The 22460-nt window shown below is 43.9% G+C and overlaps 1 protein-coding gene across 2 annotated transcripts in view; it reads right to left on the bottom strand.

The window, feature by feature from the left end:
* The window catches only part of CALN1 (calneuron 1), a 363083-nt gene that overhangs the window by 306379 nt on the left and 34244 nt on the right, over positions 1–22460 (bottom strand). The gene's annotated exons all lie outside the window — the stretch shown is intronic.

Here is a 22460-nt window from a genome sequence, read left to right on the forward strand (position 1 = left end):
ATCATGACTTACTTTAAGAGACCCAACTTTGGGGCACCTGGGTGGCTCCGTCCGTTAAACATCCGACTCCGGCTCAGGTCATGATCTCACTGTTCATGAGTTTGAGCCCCACGCTGGGCCCTGTGCTGACAGCTCAGAGCCTGGAGCCTGCCTCAGATTCTGTGTCTCCTTCTCTCTCTCTGCCCATCCCCCACTCACGCTCTCTGTCTCTCAAAAATGAATAAACGTTAAAAAAAATTTTAAAGACCGAATTTGACATAAAAGACGGTTTTCTTCACAACAAACGAGAACCTAAACGAAAATTGGCAAGTTCTTAGATTAAATTAACAAAGCCAAGATTTAGATATTTTCTCAAGTATAGGTAAGATCTTAGTTAAACTCAGGCTTCAGACAGACTACTCAGGTAGAAAGGTGATCTGGATTGGAAATCCTTTAAAATAAATTCCTCATTATGATTTTCAAGGGCACTCAATAACAAATGAAAGCAGATAAGAAAAATATTCTATTTATATGTCTAACCAGGACAGCTCTGGAGACTAAATAAATTTCATGGGTAATTAATATCATTTGCATGAAGACTAATATGCCTGAGATTAAAAGTTCTTTTTCTTTTTCTTTTGTTTAAGTTTATTTATTTTGAGAGAGAGTGTGTGTGACAGGGAAGGGTCAGAGAGAGAAAGGGAGAGAGAGAGAGAATCCCAAGCAGGCTCTATGCTGTCAGTGCAGAGCCCAATGCGGGGCTCAATCTCACAAACCATGAGATCATGACCTGAGCCAAAATCAAGAGTCGGATGCTTAACTGACTGAGCCACCCAGACACCCCCAAAAGTTCTTTTTCAAACGACATCTAATTTTCTGGAACATCCCTACCCTGACTCAGAGGGATGGCTGGCCCTGGTGAACACATTTGTCCCAGAAAACCAAACAGGTCAAGGTAAGGGCAACAACTTAAGGCAAACAATTTAAGGCAGACCCCAGTTTCCATCAACTGAAACTGGCAAGTTTTCTAACAGAGTCTTGTCTCATTGGACACTTGAGGATAACTGAACTTATTGCCATGGAAATTAAAACTTAAGTGGAAAATGAATACCCTCTACATATACGCATATGTGCGTGTGCACACACACATTGTGTATGTAGATGTAGTTTCCAAACATGCTCAAAATTACACAGATGATAAAATGAATCCCCCCATAGTCGTAATCCGGATCCAATCATTTTTAAGATTTGGCCACATTTACTTCATCTGTCCTTTTAACCTCTTTTTTGCGGAAACGCTGCAAAGCACACGTCAGGTATCGTGTCATTTCACCCCTACCTACATACTTCAGTGCACATCTATTAAAAAAACAAACTTCTTCTTACATAACCTTATACTGTTATCACCCTAACAAAATAAACAAGAATTCCTCAGTATCAGCTAATTCCCATGCATAATTCCATCTCCCTGATTGTCTCACGGGCATTAGGTTATACGATCACGTCGGGGTACAAACGAAACAAACCTGTCTCCTCCTAGAACCAACCACCCTCTTCCCTGCTGCCCCCTCTTTTCGAGGCGTTTTAATTTGTTACAGAAATTAGGTCAACTGTCCTGTAGTCCCACTGCAAAATAATAAGAAATATACATATTGGTCTGTGACCCCAGTTCCTGCTAAGATTGATCTTTGACCCTGTTCCTGACATAGACCTCGTAAATCCCACGGCACTTCCGGAGTGACAGGAGGATCTTTTGTTCTAACGAGGCGATTCGGGGTGAGCTCCTGGATGGGGGCTGGCCCCCAGAAAGGCCAAGCCATGATTACATGTTTGGAACTTACAGACCCACCCCTCATTCTCTGAGGAGGGGAGAGGAGCTGGAAATCGATCGTGCCTATGTGATGAAGCCTCCATAAAAATCCCCAAACTACAGGGCTCGGGAAGCTTCCATTAGTGAACATACACACATGCCAGGAAGGGGGGGGCGGGGAGGGCATACCTCAACTCCACAGGGACGAAAGCTTCTGCACTTGAGACCCTTTCTAGACTCCACTGTCTATGTCTCTTCATCTGGCTGTTCATCCATATTCTTACCATATCTTTTATCGTATAATCAGCTGGCAAATGTAAGTGTTTCCTGAGTTCTGTGAGCTGTTCTAGCAAATTACCGAACCCCAGGAGGGGATCATGGGCACCTTGATTTGCAGCTGGTCAGGCAGAAGTACAAGGGACAACGTGAGACTTGCTGGCATCTCAAGTGAGGGCAGTCTTGTGGGACTGAGCCTTTAACCTGGCATCAGACACTAACTCCAGGAAGACAGTGTCAGAACCGGATCGAACTGTAGGGCACCCGGGTGGTGCCGGAGAACTGGTCAACGTAGACACATGCATCTTGTGGCAGAAGTGTCGTGGGTGTTTGGGTCCTGTAAAGGACAGCAGCAAGCTTGTCCTGGTCACCCAAGAAGACTGTGTGATGTTATTTAGCTAATCTCTCTGTCCCTCATTTTTCCTAAAAACAGAAGTTGGCTCTAGGGGCGCCTGGGTGACTCAGTCGGTTGGGCATCCAACTCGATTTGGCCTCAGGTCAGGATCTCACGGTTCGTGGGACTGAGCCCCGAGTCAGGCTGCACGTTGGCAGGGCAAAGCCTACTTGGGTTCGTCTCTCTCCCTCTCTCTCTCTGCCCCTCCCCTGCTTGTGGTCTCTCTCTCAAAAATAAAGAAACTTTAAATTTTTTTTTTTTTTCAACGTTTTTTTTTTTTTTTTTTTATTTATTTTTGGGACAGAGAGAGACAGAGCATGAACAGGGGAGGGGCAGAGAGAGAGGGAGACACAGAATTGGAAACAGGCTCCAGGCTCCGAGCCATCAGCCCAGAGCCTGACGCGGGGCTCGAACTCACAGACCGCGAGATCGTGACCTGGCTGAAGTCGGACGCTTAACCGACTGCGCCACCCAGGCGCCCCAAAAATAAAGAAACTTTAATTCTTTGGAAAATTGAAAAAAGTACAATATAAAATAAAAAAATATGCTGGTCTAGAATGAGACACGTATCACCAGATAAATATAAGAGAATGTGATGTGTTCTAATACTGCTATAAAAATACAGATGAGTGTATGATTAATCTCGGTGACAAGGTCAATATGAGTCGGGCTTTGAACAATAACTGAAACGCAGGGTTGATGTAAAGAAGGAAAATACTTTCTAGACAGGGAGACGGGCTCCTGCAAAGGCAGGGCGAGGTGACAACGGTACAGACAAGAGCTCTAGATTTTGTGTGGCCAGAAGAAAGAACGCATTTGCAAAGTAGCAGAGAAAGGTTGGGTGGGGCCGGGTGGGGAAGGCACTGAACCTCACGATAAGGAGTCTAGACATTAGCATTGGCTGCAGGGAACCTTCAAGGTTGCTAAGCAAGAGTAATACGGTCAGAGCTATGTCTTAAGAAGAAAACTCGAGCGAAAGGGGGCGGATGAATAAACAGAGGGAGAAAGAAAAAAGATGAGTTTGAAGCCTCCTATCATCCACATGAAAAACAATGAACCCGAGCGGTATCCCTGAATTTGCCAGTTAGACAAAAGGAGGCAGAAATTAAATCCAGATGCGTTTCGAGGGTGAAACATACAGGTCTTGGTGACAGGAAATGTGAGAAGTGAGGCAGGAGGACAGAGGAGGACTCTGAGGGGTGTGGCCGTAAACAGGAAGTAGTTGAAATGCAACCGCATTTACTAACTTGCCAACTCAAGAGTGCAAATCGATTAAGAATTAATATTAAGCGTATTTGCAAATAGGCAAGTCAGAACAAACACCTCCGCAAAATAAACTCCTCAGGATTTCTATTTTGAAAATACATGCAGGGCAACTAACGCTTACAGCCTATTTTTAAATTTTAATGTTCCAGCCGTAGTAAATTATGAATGTCCAGTCTGCCAGGATGCCATCCCCAGAGTCGAAGAAGATTCCCAAATTTGAGGGATAGGTTGCCTAGCAACCAGAGTCCCCTGGAGCCGAGAAACACTGACATATTTTCCCCCAGTGAAGACTTTCACAAGATCTAAAACAGGAGCAGAGGGAAATGATCATTAAAAACTGACCTTATGACTCCGGTTCAGTTAAAGAAACCTGAATTTGCTCAACCAGCAGGGGGCAGCCCATCTTTTCTAAGGAACCTTTCTAAAATCCTCAGGGCGTGTGAGTACCCATTTCCCATCCTTGGCTAATCCCAACAGGTGATCATCTCTTCTCAGTGGTACAACCCCAGAGGCCCGGCAGTCAGTTTTTCTATGGTCTTCCCCAAACAGACAGATCTAATCTTACGCATCATGTACTCGCTGAAGACACAGGTTCTGGGTACTGATTTGAATCCTGGCTCTGCCCCTTACTATCTGTATGGCCAATTGAGTAATTCTTCAATGTCTCTGTGCCTCAATTTCCTCCTCTGTAAAATGGAGAGAGTAATAGAACCCTTCCTCATAGTGTTGAGAGCATTTAAGTAAGTTAATATATTTAAAGGACTGGACACATGATTCTGGCACACAGTGAGCACTCAATAACCCTTGGGTAGGATTAGTATTGCTTATTACAGGTGTCTTCTACCATATACGGAGAGAGAAACACATTGCATTGGTTATACAAATACGGGATGATATTCTGGCTCTCTCTCCACTGCCTCCTACCCGTCCATTCCACTTTGTAGTAAAATATTCCTCCAGAGTCCCAAAGAAAACACAGGAATTGTCTGAGAGTTCTATAGCTGGTAGGAGGAGAAGGCAGCCAGGAGGAAACACCCAAGGCATCCGTGAATGGATGTGAGAATTTGCAGCCTGTAGGTAACAAGGTCACCGGAGTCCAAGCAGAGAGCCTCCTCTCCCGCAAAATGCATACCAACACGTAAAAAGAGGGAACGTTTGCTGGAAATGCTAAAGACTGCCTTAAGAGGAAAGGAAAAGAAGAAAGGAAGATGGGTTGTGACAACTAAGCAGGTGGGGAAACAGCAGGGAATTTTCAGGATTGCTCAGGAAGTTTTCCTGGAAAGACCCCCAGATGAGCAGAGGAGGGCACAGAACTCACCCTCTCAAGACCCATAAGCCCAGTTCTGGTATACAGAACGTGCCCTCCAAGGATGCCCATGTCCTATGAATATGTCACCTGCCATGGCAAGGACTTTGCAGGTGTACTTCAGGACCTTGGGTTCTCCTGGGTTATCTGGGTGGGTCCAATGTAATCACAAGGGTCCTTCCTAAGAGGAAGGCCAGGACGGTCAGAGGAGGATTGCATGACACGGAAACAGCCAGACTGATGCAGGGCGCTGAGCCAAGGACCCCGGGGTGCTTCCAGAAGCTGGAAAAGGCAAGGAACAGATTCTCCACTAGCACCTGCGGAAGGAGCACAGCCCTGCTGACCCACCTCAGACCTCTGGCTTTTAGAACGACAAGATAATAAAAATGTGAGGTTTTAAACCACTGTACTTGTGGTCATTGTTATAGCAGCAATAGGGAAGGAATACACAGTGGAAAAGAGGAGGAGCTTAGCTGCAAAGTCCACGTGCACCCCCAGAATATGCAAGAAGGCAGAGCAGAAGCTTGCAAACCAAAGAAATTCAAGTACCATCTGCTAAAAAGTGACGGGCGGGGACGGTGTTCAGAAGCTGAAATAGAACCAACTGAAGCCTGACAGAATTTGGCAAAAGGATGTGATTGTTTTCGTCAATTAGGAATTGTAAGAGGGTATTATTATTACTTATTGTTATTATTACCACTGCTCCTACTAAAACTAGTGTTCCTGTTCTGTTTCTGTGTGGGGGGTGCGAATTGTAAGGCTCTGAAATGGACGAGAGGGATTCCCAGGTGTCTGGTCTGACACATTTTTCCAGGTTTTCAGTGTTCCGTCAACTTTGAGCTATTATACGATCTATAATTTGCAGGAAACCAATAATAAGTAATGTCACAGAACCAGGTGCCACGAGAGCCAACACTGTGCCAAAGAATGGGGTCGACGCTGGGCTCTCCCTGGGCAGAGGACTTTGTACAGTAGGATTAACTGCTGCTTCCCAGACAATAATGGACCAAAGGCTGACTACGGGAATCGGGCTGGGGGGTAAGAAATGAGGTCCCATGGCCAAAAGCATCAATCCCCAGGATGCTTCATCTTTGTCTCCCCCGCCCCCGCCCACCACACACAGACAATGCTCCCCTATCCCGGTCTAGGAGGGGCAACTAAGTATTCTTCCCACCAAGACTCTCCTTGCCTCCAGGATGGTGACGACATTTTTTAAAAAGAAAGACGAAGAAAGGAATCAGGAAGAGCAAATAACGTGATCCTCAAATCCTGTTACGTATGATCAGGACTAAAAGTAAGAAAATTTTAACTCCCCCAAATGTTCAGGTTAAAAACATAAATGAGCTGCAGAAATGGTGTGAACCTAGTCACAGATGAGCATCATCGTGGATCATCATTATAGGACACTGGCAGGCTGATTAGTGTCCCAACATTTGGAGTCGATGTTACTATCTCTGCCGTGTGTCCAAAATTCCAAACATTCATAATATTATGGGAATAATGGACATTTTGGCTTTACTCCTACGTTATGGGTGATGATTTTCTTTCTCTGTCAGCTAAACCTTTGGTTCCTGGTTTCAAATGGGATTTTATTACATTAGAATTACAAAGCCTCAGTTGGGAATAAATATTGGACTATATTAAATCATTCCACTGTGGTTTGAGGTTCCTCTTCTTCTGTTTCTAAAACGATTAATAAGATGTCCTACGTCAATGAATTACTTTACTCTGAGTTACACTTGCATTCCTAAAAGAAGCCTTCCCCATCTTGGGATGCAAGATTTTGAATCCCAATATCCCAGAATCCCAGGTTTTGAACGCATATAGCCACGTTCTGTCCACTAATCAATTCTTTTGGACTTTTGTGCCTATATCAGTATTTTCTAAACTGTTTGGCAAGATGTTACTAAATGTGCAATGATTTGTTAGAAGCTTAGAAGGGCTTATTCTCCCAACTTGAGAAATGGTGGGTTGAAACAACATTAGCAGGTCTCCACCGCACGAATACGCAGCCGCAGAAGGGGCTGGCGCGCACCTTGAATCTCAAGGACAGGGAGAGAATGTGCCGCATTTCCCAAACTTATTTGACGGTGGAAATTTTTCCCAGCACATCTATTTACATTTCCCAGAACAGCACTCTGCGGAACACCAGTTTTGAAAATGCTGGTTAATTAAAGAGCAAGGCTTGTTTATTTTGTCTGTTTCTAAGATAACTTTCATTGAGGTTTGAATTCTGGATCATGATTACCTAACAGAATAAATTCGGTAAATTCGTCCATGTTTCAGAGGGCTTTTTAAATACAGGAGTCATCTATACCTTGAAAATTTGAAGGAATTCACTGTGATACTCTCAGCTATTTCATGGAAAGAGGAGCATTTTGATAAATTGCATAAACTCTTACTTGGCCCTGAGTTACCCTGCCCTAGTCAATTAAAAAAAAAAAAATTGATTCCTGGATACTACCCTCTTATCAGATGTGTGATTGGCAAATGTTTTCTCCCTCCTGGGGTGTCTTAAAGAACTCATATAACTCAACAATGAGACAGAAGCACAATTTAACAATGGCTAAAGGATTACACAGATATTTCTCTAAAACAATATACAGAGATGCCCAAAAGCACCTGAAAGGATACCCAATGCCATGAGTCCAGGAAATACAAATCAAGACCACCATGAGACACATCCATTAGAATGGTCACTATAAAAACAAGCCAACAGGGGCACCTGGGTGGCTCAGTCAGTTAAGCATCCGACTTCCCATCAGGTCATAATCTCATGGTCGGGTCTGTGGATTTGAGCCCCTCGTCGTGCTCATAGCTTGGAGCCTGGAGCCTGCTTCTGATTCTGTGTCTCCCTCACTTTCTGCCCCTCCCCCACTCATGCTCTGTCTCTGTCTCTCAAAAATAAATAAGTGCTAAAAAAAAATTTTAAAAACAAACAAACAATAAAGTGTTGGTGAGACTGTAAAGAAATTGGAACTAGGTAGGATGACAAACTGTAACTAGATTTCCGGTGGTGATCATTTTGTAACGGATACAAATATTAAATCATCACGTTATACACTTGAAACTAATATAACAGTGTAGGTCAATTATACCCTCAATATAAAAATGAACACGAAAAGATGTTCAATCAAAAAGAAAAAAGTTGGGGGGGGGGCGGTTAAATAAAATTGTGTTCCTTTTCTTAAAGATTAAAATCTGATTAGCATTCAGTTATATGTTCTGGTGTTTATTTATTTATTTATTTTTTTGTGCAATTTATTGTCAGATTGGTTTCCATACAACACTCAGTGCTCATCCCTATGTTCTCATGTTTAAATATGCTTCATGGCTACTGTCATATATGCATTCTAATTTCTTTTTTTTCTTTCTTCTTCTTTTTTTTTTTTTAGAGAGACAGAGCGCACACATGTAAGAGGGGCAGAGGGAGAGGGAGAGAGAGAATCTTTAGCAGATTCCATGCTACAGGAGTAGAACCCAACACAGGGCTCGATCTCACGACTGTGAGATCGTGACCTGAGCGGAAATCGAGATTCAGATGCTTAACCGACTGAGCCACCCAGGCATCCCTACACATTCTCATTTCGAATTTTGTTCTATCTTTTGCATTCCTTCACCGAACAAAGAATTCGAAGTGCCTGTTGCAGAGCAGAAACCGGGCATAAAAAAAAAAAATGGCTAAGTTATCACTTTGGGGAAACTCGTGGTCTAGTGTGAGAGACAGAAGCAGAGACAAAAAAATTGCAATCCCTCATAATAAGGGATGTAATAAAGGCATTCAAACGGGGATGGTAGAGACAATAATAATGTGATTAACAGCCTGGAGGAATTGGTGCCATCATCAAAGCCTTCGGGTCCTAAAAAACCAATAGAGAACCACATAGCAATTTAGGGGAGGCTGCAAATCACGCCAGGGAAGGGAAGAAAATGGCAAAAGGGAATAAAGAAAGAAAGGAGGGAGTCTACAGGGCAAGGGGCAGAGGACAGCAAGGGAATGAGGCTGGTTAGGTAACTTTGAGCCCCAAGCGTGAGCCTGTATGGGTTTCCTACTGCTGCTATAACAAATTAACACAAACGAAATGGCTCTAAAACATCGCAGATTTATTGTCTGATGGTTCTGGAGGCCGAAAGACTGACAGGGGTTTCAGTGGGCTGAAATCAAGGTGCCAGCCCACGGTGCTCCCGTCAGAGGCTGTAGGGCAGAACGTTTCTTACCTTCTCCAGCTTCTAGACCCCACCTGCATCCCTTGGCTTATGGCCCCTTCGGCCACCTTCAAGGCCAACAACACCGCATCTTCTTTCCTGTCGGACCTCCAACCCTCTGCTTTCGTTTCCAGATTTCCCTCTCTACCTGTGACCCTCCCGCCTCCCTCTTGACAGAAGCCTTGTGATCACATTGCGAGCAACATCTTCACAGGTCCTGGGGATTCGGATCATGGAAATCTTTGGGGGGCAGAGGGTATTAGTCTCTCAACCACCAGGCCCTCATGTGACTTGTCTTGAGTCTGGGTTTCATACTGCAGGCAATAAGGGGCCAGGGAAACCCAATAAGGGTTTAAGCAGGAAAGTGACACAACCAGATCACGACAAAGAACTCTGGCAGCAGGGTGAAAGACGGCCTGGAGCAGGGGCAGACTGGGGGTATGAAGAGCTGTTAGGATCTAATACCAAGGCAAAGCAGAGGGGAGGAAGGCGGGGGAATGGGCAAATGGGCAAACTAAGTGAAAGAGAGAGGGAGACACGGGCTTCCAGTTACGGAACAAATAAGTCATGGGGATAAAAGGCGCAGCACGGGGAACCCAAGTCAGTGGCACAGTAATAGTGTCGTATGGGGACAGATGGCAGCGGCATGGCGGTGAGCACAGCAGGACGGACGTACAGACCCATCGAATCACTGTGTTGCACACCTGAAACTAATGTAACACTGCGTGTCGACTATATGTCAATTAAATCGATGAAGTTTGAAAGCTAAAAGGAAATAAAATACAAAAAAAAAAATATATATATATATACTAAGGCCAAGCAGTAATGGCGGGGATAGGGAACAGCGTCCGATTACTGAAACAAGCAGGACTTGGGGACTGATTTGATGAAGGGGGGCAAGACCAAAACTCACCCAAGCGGAACAGGTTTGGCGAAGGGGTTCTCCTAACTGGTCTCTGACCCTCTGTTCCTCCCTGCCACTGTGCTCTCCATAGCTCCCCCTCCCTTTTCTGCGGTCCCACGTGCGTTCGGTTCACATCAACTACTCCCTCTAACACACAGGGTACTTCCTGGTCTGGCCTCCTCCCATGTCTCCAGCTGCACCGGAAAACATTAGGCCGATTGCAGGATGCCAGTTACAAAGGTCACACACTGAATGATGGCCCCTCAATCCATCCCAACCCTCAACCTCAGCAAGTCAAATCACTTGATACTTCCTGTCATGCAATGTGGCACATCATCGGGTGGCCTCGTGCATCAGTTCAGACTGCTGCCACTGCCTGGACCGTCTGTCCCAACTGTGACTGCACACACATGCTCCTCTTTGGGGGCTTCGTTTCTCTGTGCATTTCTCTGTGACTCTTCGAGGAGGAATAACCACTGCCTTCTCCATATCAGTGAACTAGGCATGGGCCTCAATTATTTAGACTTGGACACATACTTAGATCCATAATTCTCCCACTGCTGGAGAACAAGCATCCTGAAATCGAGAACAATATCTTACTCGTCATCCTATTCTTGGTGGCTAACACAGCCTCTTACATTTTACAGCCTCTAAGTAAAAGTTTGGTGTCAATGAAGAAAGACAAATAATAAAATAGAGTCATTATGAGCTGTAAGATGTCATATTTAATCCATCAACCGATGAACGGATCACCAAAATATGACATATCCATGGAATGGAATATTACCTAACCATGAAAAGGAATTAACTCTTAATACAAGCTACGATGTGGATGGATCTTGAAAACATTAGGCCGAGTGCAAGATGCCAGTTACAAAGGTCACCTACTGAACGATTCCATTCCTGTGAAATGTCCCTAATGAGCAAATCTATAGAGACAGGAAGTAGGCTAGCTGCTTAGGGCCCGGGGAAGGGGCCACAAGGAGTGTGTTGGGTGGTTAAGGCTAAAGGGTAGGGGGTTTCTTTATGGGGCAATAAAGATGTTTTCAGATTGATCATGCTGATGGATGTACAACTATGTGAATATGCTAAAAGCCATACACTGGACACTTTAAGTGGGTAATACGGTACCTGAGTGATATCTCAGTAAAACTGAGTTACCAAAAGAAAAGATGTCATTTGGAACCAATTAGGACTCACTAACGAGAAAGAAAGGATCAGAGAGACCCTGGGAAACAGGCCTAAATGGTGGTAAATAGTCATCCAGGTGGGCAGTGAGGAACAGGGAAGTGAACGAGAGTTGGCAAACATTGAACTCTTCACTCTGTGGCATTTACTATGTTAGGCACCTCACTTGCATTTCCTCCTTTATTCCTAAGAGTTAGAGATTTTTATTCCTATTTGGAGAAGACAAAACAGGGGCAAAGACAATCCCAGCCACTTGCCCAGAGGCTCACAGTGAACCGGGGATGGAGGCAAGGATTTGCACTCGAGCCGACTTTCTCCAAAATCCACACTCTTGACCACGCTGCTTTGTTTATAGGCTTGTGGGTGTGTTGGACCTCTTCGTTCTCATTTTTTGCAAGGGAGGATAATCTTTTTAAATTCCTTAGTTGGATGAATTACTTCTTTTCTTGACTAAGGAAGCCACTTAAATCTACGAAGTACCTCTGCGTGATGTTTCAGTGAACTTTGGCCACCTGTCATTTGTACCGACCTCATTTTTTTTCTTGTCGGAATCATCTGTTTTTCTCTATCTGATGTCCCTTTTGCTGGTTTTTCATTATCGAATGGGAGGCTTGCTTCTTTAGACTTCTGTTACATTATTCCCAGAGAACGTGGCCTGTACAGTTTCTGCACTGAGGGATTGAATACATTTTCTTTTTCCTCTAGTACGTTATCAAGTTTTGTAAAAACCCCAGAGACTCTAGAAAGGAAGGTTCCTTCCCTCTTTACACAGGAGGTACCTAATGCTCGCCTTGATACGGTAAATATATTTTATTGCTTCGGGACTTCCAAAAAAGAAAATTCTAATTCCTTCTTAAGTTGTTTTCAAAATAGCACTGGCCTTCTCAGCAATACATTCTTAAGGCGAGCAACATACTTGGAAATTAAAGGAGGAAGAACATGTCTGAGTAATTCAAAAGGCCAGGAAGAAGCCAGCCATTTGTAATCAGATATTTCAATATTTTCAAGGCTTTTGACTTCAGCGCGATGAATGGCCATAAAAAGATATAAACCTTCTTGTAAAAGACTTGGCTTCCTCTGCTCTTACATAATCAAGCTGACATTTGAATTTTGGCAAAGGATCGCAGGTACCTTGCTTTATTTATTACCTGAGATTAGATAAAAACATCACTGTTATCAAACCACACCAGGCTTTTTCCTAAAATAAGGTGCAATTTTTCAAGCAAGGATCACTTTGTGCTGACATCAAAGTCTACAGGACGGGATTCCCAAGCATGTCATACACGGAAACCGCTCTCCGTCCTCCCCTCCTTCCCCTCTCCTCTCTGTTCCCCGCTTGCTACACACCCCTCCCCTTAAAATAACCCACCCCCACCAATTCCTTCCTCCACCAACTGCTACATTTATAACATGGCACCAACCTAAAAAAAGAACAAGGAAGTACCAAAAAAAAAAAAAAATGCATCGAAGTTGTGCCAGCGAGGACCGAAGGGTCCTCGGGCACCGGATCTGTCATTCTACATCCTGTACGGTCACTACTGGGGGCAGATAGCTGTCCTGTGACCCCACGCTTGCTTCTCGTCGGGTGGGGCAGACTTTTGTCACCGGGAACAGCCCACGAGGTCCTGCAGCCAGAGAAGGGTGCCCAGGTCATCAAGCCCTCGCCAATCCCTCCGGCGATCTTTACGCTCTCAGAGGCACCCCTCTGGAAGGAAGAGTCTGTCCGGAACCATCTGAAGAATAAGGAGTAGAGGCTTGATGCCTCCTCGCCCAGCTTCCCATGAGGGGCCACAACCCCAAAAGGCGGAAGCCCAGCTCCCCCTCAAACGCCAGGCCAGTGGCCAAACCACAGCCCAGGCGCAGATGCAACCGGCCCGCCCCTCCCCATCCCCAACTGGAAGGCTGGCTCGACGACGCCTTCAAGGCACCCCTGGCTCTGCCCATGAAGCAAAGACGGCCGGCTGGGAAGGGTGCAGCTGACCTCCACCAAACACCCTTAGTCTTCGCAAACCAGAACGCCGGGGTGCCAAGAGGTGAGCTTCGATGCACCCCCCGCCCCCGCCCCGTCACGTCCCGTTGTGTTTCTTCCTGCGCTCAGAACGTTCGGCTTGAGCAACTCAAAGAGGGCCAAACGAGTATGACGCGCGGGGAGTGAGAGGGGGCGGCAGGGACACAGTGACACATTCTTGAGGCAGCCGGCACAAGATGCTGGAGCCGGGCGACCGGGGTGAATCGTCGCAGCACCATCATCTACTAGGTCGCACGGCGATGAGCCAATACCCGAACCTCTCGCGGCCTCATTCTTACTCGTGGCCTGGAAACGTTACGGTGCCTACCTCTTTGCTAAAAACTTGGGAAGTACTCGGCACAGTGCCTGGCCATAGCACTCAGGAGTCAAGCACGTGACAGACAGCATCTCTTCTTATCTCACTTGCTCATCACAAATATGCCTTGAGTCCCATTGTACAGATGAACAAACGGCCGCTCGGACAAGCTGTGTAACTAGCCCAAGGTAACGCAGCTAGCGGGGCGGAGCTGGAAGTTGGTCTGACATCCAAGCAGGGGCTTGAACACCACGAGGGATGTGGTCTCCGTGGGTCAAGGACCACACACTGGGGACACGGAAAACACCACCCTGGGTAGCAATATATACGACGGTGGTCGTTTTTCAGGTGCTCTGTTGGTTTAAGATGCCGCCACGTCAAAGCAGTAGCGACAGTAGGTGAAAGGTTACTAGCATCTAAGACCTATGTTCGGAGCATCAAATATCATACTCACTTGTGCAGCTTTAGAAGGACAGCTGACCCCCTGTCACCCAAGCGGACACGAAGCACAGCCTAGCACAGTCCATGTGCCCCGTCTGCTGGCAAGAACTACATCTGGATAGACCTGGCTTCGAAATAAAGAGTAAAACCTGGCAGAGAGGTCTATAAAACTATTTCAGGACTATCCCCCAGCATCCCGGGGGAAGAGCATGCCTCAAGAGAATTCAAGGACGTGAGGGCTTCACGAAATGGCAAAACTCTATAGAGCAAGAGAACAGCCTGTGAGGAAAAGAAAACAGGACGGGATGAAGAGGAATGTGAGTGACCCAAGAATTGGAAGAAATGAAAATGCTTCTAAAAACCCACACGGAGGTCAGGCAAGACAGACACTGCAGAAAAGGCAAATCAGTAATGTTAAAAATACACTGGAGGGGCGCCTGGGTGGCTCAGTCAGTTAAGCATTCGAGTCTTGATCTGGGCTCAGGCCATGACCTCACGGTTCACGGGTTCAAGCCCCGCAGCCCCGAGGCTGCTTGGGATCCTCTCCCTCCCTCTCTCTCTGCCCCTCCCCTGCTCGTGCTCTCTCTCTCTCTCTCAAAATAAATAAACATAAAACAAACAAACAAACAAAGAATATACTTGGAGCTCCTGGGTGGCTCAGTCGGTGAAGCAACTGACTCCAGCTCAGGTCATGATCTCGCGTTTGTGGGTTGGAGTCCCACATCAGGCTCTCTGCTGTCAGCACGGAGCCCACTTTGGATCCTCTGTCTCCTTCTCTCTGCCCTCCTCCACGCGTGCGCTCTCTCTCTCTCTCTTTCTCAAAAATAAACGTTAAAAAAGGAAAAGAAAAAAGAACACACTTGGGAGGTTCTCCAAGAATGTGGAGGCAAAGGATAAAGAAATAAAAATAATGAGAATGATAGCTATCAAAAATCAATTTAAAAACTCCAATATAAAGATAATTGATTCTTTGGAAGAATAGAACAGAACAAAAAACAACAAACTAACGAAGAAAAGAAAACATTCTTTCTTGACCTTTAGGAAAATCATATGCTATGAAAAGAGGTCCTCACGTGGACTTAGGCTGGCAAAATGTGAAAACTTTGGAAAAGTTAAAACCATTCAAAGATGAGAGGAAAAAAATACTGAGAAAAGAACAAAAATGCAACTGACCCTGGCTTCTCAGCGATAAAATGTTCTAGAAAAGGCTGGAACATTGGGGCGCCTGGGTGGCTCAGTCGGTTGGGCGTCCGACTTCAGCTCAGGTCATGATCTCGCCCTCCGTGAGTTCGAGCCCCGCGTCGGGCTCTGGGCTGACGGCTCAGAGCCTGGAGCTGCTTCCGATTCTGTGTCTCCCTCTCTCTCTCTGCCCCTCCCCCATTCATGCTCTGTCTCTCTCTGTCTCAAAAATAAATAAAACGTTAAAAAAAAATTTAAAAAGAAAAAAAAAGAAAAGGCTGGAACACCATCTACACAGTTGAGAGGAAGGTTTAGAGAGGCTGAAGGCATGGTTCAAGATTTTGAAAACACACCGGTTTATCTGACATCTGTGAAAATAATATCCTTGGCTATTCCTGCTTTGAGAATATATACCACCAATTACCATGCTTTCAAAAAAAAAAGCTGTAAGGGGAGCCTGTGTGGCTCAGTCAGTTAAATGTCCGACTTTGGCTCAGGTCATGATCTCACAGTTCGTGGGTTCAAGCCTCGCATGGGGCTCGTCCTTCTCAATTTCTTTCATTAAGTGTTCTGCGGTTTTCACAGAATAGATCTTTTACCTCTTTGGATAGGTTTATTCCTAGGTAACTTATTGGTTTGGGTGCAAATGTAAATAGGATTGATTCCCTGAGTTCTCTTTCTGCTGCTTCGTTGTCGATGTATAGAAATGCAACAGATTTCTGTACACTGATTTTATATCCTGGGACTTGGCTGAATTCGTGTTATCAGTTCTAGCAGTCTTTGGGTGGGATCTTTTGGGTTTTCTACATAGAGCATCATGTCGTCTGAAAATAGTGAAAGCTTCACGTCTTCCCTTGCTGATTCGGATGCCTTTTATTTATTTTTGTTTGTTTGTTTGTTTGTTTTCTGAATGCTGAGGCTAGAACTTCCAGTACTTTGTAAATAACAAAGTGGTTCCTGAATGTGGAGGCAAAGCTCTCAGTCTTTTCCCCCACTGAGGATGATATTAACAGGGAGTCTTTCGTATATGGCCTTTATGATGTTGAGGTATGATACTGAGGGTTGCTGAAGGGGTGATGGGTGGGAGACAGGCTAAATGGGTGATAGGTATTGAGGGGGGCACTGGTGTTGAGCACTGGGTGTTATACATAAGTGATAAATCACTAAATTCTACTCCTGAAACCAATATTACACCCTATATGTTAACTAATTCGAATTTAAATAAAAATTTGAAAAAAAAAAAAAACAAATGGTCAAAAAAAAACCCCAATGATCAGCAATGAAATCAAGAAAACATTAGCTAAACAAATTTTAACATTAAATAATAAAAATAAATAAATTTATGTGAAAACTAAGTAGATCATGCTATAATAGAATTGTGCATTTTCCCTTAATTATTTTGCCCCCAAACTCTCGCAACCAGGTAGGGTAAGGATTTCAGGATTTTGGTGGGGGGCCCTGGGCCAGGTTATTCTGTGATACTTCCCTTCCCTAAGTGGCTTCCGTTCTCTGCTTACTTCCTGGGACCAGGATCACATCCTGAACCCTACAGGCCACATCAAGTTTTGTGGACCCTTCGAATAACAGCAGATGTTTTGTCCCACTGTAATCAGCAAAGACTAAATTATTTATACTGCTGCGTACCGTGTAAGAATTAACACAAAGAGCTTTATTTCTGCTCCCCCAAAACAGGACTACATGAACAATTTAAAAGGTGTCTGCATCGCCAAGCAGTCTGAAGTCTGGTTTTCTGCTTCCTTATTAGTTAATAACATTTTCTGTAAATGCGGAAGCAATTCACGGGCAACGCCAAAGATACAGAAAAGTACCAAGGAGGAAATAAGCACGCATAATCCCAACACCCAAAGAGAAACACTGCTAAATTTCATATTGTTCAATCAGCATTTCCCCTTTCCTTCTTATCAGAGTACTCAGTTTCTTATTAATGGTATTTAACTATGGGGTTTAGAACTTCCTTTATTCACAAAATATCATATAATTTTTTAAATGCTCGTATCAAAAACTATTAGTTGGAATGGGTGTACATACACCATTCCATCCCATGAATAACTGATTTATGGTTGACTTAATCCCAGATCGTTGGACATCTATTTTGGACGTAAGAATTATACTATATATTATACATTATATTATGCTAGGAAATAACTAAAAGCTTAGGTTCAGGAGCAAATTTTCCTGAGATCAAATTCCTGTTCTACCATTCATTAGTCATGGGATTTTGGCAAAGTAATTAAACAATCTGTACCTGTTTCCTCCCAAGCATAGTGGGGATTATAACAGTGTATCGATTAAACGAATTAACACATGTAAAGGCTTTAGAACGCTGCCAGCAACAGGATAAACAGTATATATTTAGGTTGTTCTTTGTCCAATACTTCTCTACAGTGTGAAATGAGCTTCTCTGTGTATTTTTTTAAATGTATATGATTATTTTTTTAAGATGAAATTCTTAGAAATGGAATTGCTGGGTCCAGAACCAATTCACATTTTTAAACTTGTGTACATATTGTCTAATCTCACACCAAAAAGTTGTACAATTTTATCCCACCAACAAAGAATGAAAACAGAATGAAACGGCTATTTTCACAAAACAGCCTTGCCAATACTGGATATCTACACTTTTTTCCCCCACAGCTTTGCTAAGATAATGGATGAAACTGACATTTTGTTGCCTTATTTTGCATTTCTATTACCAATAAAGCTGTCTGCTTTCTCTGAAGGCTTACTGGTGACTTTGACTTTTCTTCTTTTACGCAAACCTGTTCACGTTCTCTGCCCAGTTTTTGTTAGTATTTTTCTACCGATTGCCAAAAAGACTTCATGTATTAGCAATAAACATTTCTATTATGTGTTGGAAATATTGTACTTCAGTTTGTCATTCGTATCAGTTATCACAACAGACTGGTTCATAATTTTTCACATGAAAAGATGCTCCACATCACTCATCATCAGGGAATACAAATCAAAACTACAATGAGATATCACCTCACACCATTCGGAGCGGCTAAGCTTAACACAGGAAACAACAGATGCTGGCGAGGATGTGGAGAGAAAGGGGAGCCCTCTGGCACTGTTGGTGGGAATGCAGACTGGTGCAGCCACTCTGGAAAACAGTGTGGAGGTTCCTCAAAAAGTTAAAATCAGAACTACCCTACGACCCAGCAATCACACTACTGTGTACTTACACAAAGCATACAAAAATACTAATTCAAAGGCACACATGCACCCCGATGTTTACAGCAGCATTATGCACAATAGCCAAATGATGGAAAGAGCCCAAATGCCCATCGAGTGACGAATGGATGAAGTTGTGATGTATATACATATGTGTGTGTGTGTGTGTGTGTGTGTGTGTGCGCACACACAATGGATCATTACTCAGCGATAAAAAAAAGAATGAGATCCCGGCATTTGCCGTGACGTGGATGGAGCTAGAGAGTATGATGCTAAATGAAATAAGTCAGGCAGAGATAGACCAACACCATATGATTTCACTCATAGGTGGGATTTAAGAAATAAAACAAATGAGCAAAGAGAAAAAAGAGAGAGAGGGAGAGAGGGAGAGACCAAGAAACAGACTTTTAACTACAGGGAACAAACTGATGGTGACCAGAGAGGAGGTGGGTGGAGGGATGGGTTAAATGGGGAATGGGCATTAAGGAGGGCACCTGTTGTGACGAGCACCGGGTGTTGTATAGAAGTGACGAATCACTAAATCCTACACCTGGAACTAATATTACACTGCATGTTAACTAACTGGAATGTATATAAAATAAAAACATAGAGGGGCGCCTGGGTGGCGCAGTCGGTTAAGCGTCCGACTTCAGCCAGGTCACGATCTCACGGTCCGTGAGTTCGAGCCCCGCGTCAGGCTCTGGGCTGATGGCTCGGAGCCTGGAGCCTGTTTCCGATTCTGTGTCTCCCTCTCTCTCTGCCCCTCCCCCGTTCATGCTCTGTCTCTCTCTGTCCCAAAAATAAATAAAAAACGTTGAAAAAAAAATTAAAAAAAAATAAATAAATAAAATAAAATAAAATAAAAACATAGAAAGAAAGGAAAAACAAACAAGAAAACGATTTTTTTTTAAAAAAAGACTTGTTCTGGGGCGCCTGGGTGGCGCAGTCGGTTAAGCGTCCGACTTCAGCCAGGTCACGATCTCACAGTCCGTGGGTTCGAGCCCCGCGTCAGGCTCTGGGCTGATGGCTCGGAGCCTGGAGCCTGTTTCCGATTCTGTGTCTCCCTCTCTCTCTGCCCCTCCCCCGTTCATGCTCTGTCTCTCTCTGTCCCAAAAATAAATTAAAAAAAAAAAAAAAAAAAGACTTGTTCATAGTGTTTTTACTTTTTTAAATGCTTCTCATTCACAACCTCAAACCCACCAAATTTGTCCTGCACAATTTATGACTTTGGGGTTATAACTGGAAAAGCACTCTCAAACCCATCGTTCACCTACACTGCAATCTCCGACAGCTCTTCATGATTTCATATTTTATATTTAACTCTTTAACCCAAGTGCAATTTATTTTATGCTTTAGCATAAGTAAAGAAATGAACAACTTTCTTCCCAAACATTAACCCATTTTCCCAATCCTGTTTACTGAATCCTCTTCTCACTGACTTCAGACTCTTGCCATATAAACTCAAATACACCACCAGCTTCTCTCTTCCATTATATCACTCTATTCTAAAATTAGCACCACTTTTGGGGCACCTGGGTGGCTCAGCCGCTTAAGCGTCCGAGTTTGGCTCAGGTCATGATCTCGCGGTCCGTGAGTTCGAGCCCCGCATCGGGCTCCGTGCTGACAGCTCAGAGCCTGGAGCCTGCTTGGGATTCTCTGTCTCCCTCTCTCTCTCTGCCCCTCCCCTGCTCATGCTCTGCCTCTCTCTCTCTCTCTCTCAAAAATAAAGTTAAAAAAATTTTTAATAAAAATAAAACTAGCACCACTTTTCATTAATGTAATTTTAAAGTGAATTCTATTGAACAATTCTTCTAACGAACTTGGGAATAATTCTGTCACGTGCCCCAAAAAGTCCGGTGGGAGCATTGCTGCTGTTAGAGCCCAGTAGGTGTTATTCTGTGTGTTTTGAACTTTTTCTTCATAAATATAAGTCATCGGTGAATTGGGTCTCTGCTGTCCGCCCTCCGTGTTCACAGGCTCGCAACTTGGCTTCATGCCCTCGTGCTCTGTGTCCTCAGGTTTTTCTCAGACCCGTCTTCCTTATCACTAGATTCCCTGCAATGTTTCTGTAATAATTCTGTTCCTCACTTCTTCTAAGACAACCTACCAGCTTTGCCTCCAAATGCTCGCTTCCTTATATTCTCTTCTAAATTTTGCCAAATTCATTTTCGTCTTGGTCTGTTGCCTGATCGTAGAAGCTTATCTTTCTTATACTTTGTCTCTTGTTTTAGGGTCTCTGGTCTCTTAAGTTTCCTTCTGACTGAAACAGATGCTGACTAAAATGTGTTTTTGAACAAAAATCTGTTTTTAAATATGCCCCCCTTCTTTACTTCTTGCAGGATGTTGGTCTCCATTCATGTTGCAGATTTCTTCGTATGCCCCACATTGAAGGCTCTCTTCTCCCCGCTTCTTCGGTCTTCATGCAGAACAGACCTATCCCTTCGTGATATTTTTCTGATATTCACTCAGAAGCTTCGAATATTAAAGACGTGGCAGAAAAGAAAAGACTCTCAGGAACCACTCAAAGTGGTGGTATGATCCGAACTTTGTACCATGCCCGGCAAGGACCTGCATGATCTGGTTCGTCTCTAGTTTCTTCTCCTCCAGTCTTACCGTGCTCCAGTCACCCTGGCCTTCGGTGTCTTAGTCAAGGGCAAACGCATTCCCACCCGCGAGTTCTGAGTTGAAAGGAACGCTCTGCCCTTGGATATTCCCACGGCAGACGACCGCTTCTGTTTCAGGTCTCCCTTCACGTGTCCCTCCCCTGACTGTCCTCACCGCTCCTCCTGTGTCCGTCCCATGTTTGTCACAGCCTGTTTTATTTTCTCAGTAGCATTTGCCAGCACCTAAAAGCATCTTACTAATTTATCTGATGTCTCCCCCTGTCAAAAATGTAAGCCTGTAAGAGCAGGGGCTTTCCCCGCCTTTTGTCATCGCTGTAACTCCAGAATCTAGGATAGTTTTGTGCAAATAGCGGACACACAAGAAATGTTTGTTGAGTGGATAAAGGTTATGTAGAAGAGGCAGCATTCTGGATGATTTTTATTTTTCTCTTCTTATTTTTCTTGATTTTTCATACTTTCTAATGAATATAGATCACTTTGCTAGTTTACAAATATATTCTGAGGGGTACCTGGGGGGCTGAGTCAGTTGAGCATCTGACTCTTGATTTCCACCCAGGTCACAATCCCAGAGTCCTGGGATCGAGCCCCACATCGGGCACTGCACTGAGCCTGGAGCCTGCTTAAGATTTTTTCTCTCTCCCTCTGCCCCTTCTTTGCATGTGCATGCACTCTCTCTCTCTCTCTCTCTCTCAACTAAAATTTTTTAAAAAGGAGAAAATCCTTTTAAAATATGTATATATATGTGTGTATACACACATATATATACATACACACATACACATGTGTGTGGATTCTGAAACAGAAATATCTATGCAATTTTATACGGAAAGTTGGCTTCCCAAGTTTTAGCAGCAAATCCTTTTCACAGAATCTTCGTGGATTCTTCCAACATATAAAAGAGACAAAAGCAGTATTTGAGTATTAATCAATGTATTTTGAGGCTCAGATTATCCCACCTGCTTCTTCTAAAAATCAACAACTATGACAATGAAGCTCTTTAATGAAAACTTATTGTATTTTGTTTTATTTTTTTTTTTTGAAAACTTAAATTTTAAATTGAGAGGTGTGGATGAAATACCTTATGATATTCTTAAACAGGGATTACAGGAGAAAATTTATTCTTCAACTTTATACAATAACGAATCAACCAAGCTACGCAAATTCTCACACTCATGGTTTCTAATAAATTTGATTTATAATGCATTTGACTGTGTGTTGTTTTCGTCACAGTTCTAAGTAGACTGGAATATATTCAAATACTAAATGTGGATAAAACACTCAGACCATCACCGAAGCACATCCGTGGAAGAGATTTTGGAAACCACAGGGATTTATCTGCTACTGGCAATTTTGTAAAAGTTAACATGC

The sequence above is a fragment of the Panthera leo genome, chromosome E3 (assembly GCF_018350215.1).
Source record: "Panthera leo isolate Ple1 chromosome E3, P.leo_Ple1_pat1.1, whole genome shotgun sequence".
Classification (NCBI taxonomy): Eukaryota; Metazoa; Chordata; class Mammalia; order Carnivora; family Felidae; genus Panthera; species Panthera leo.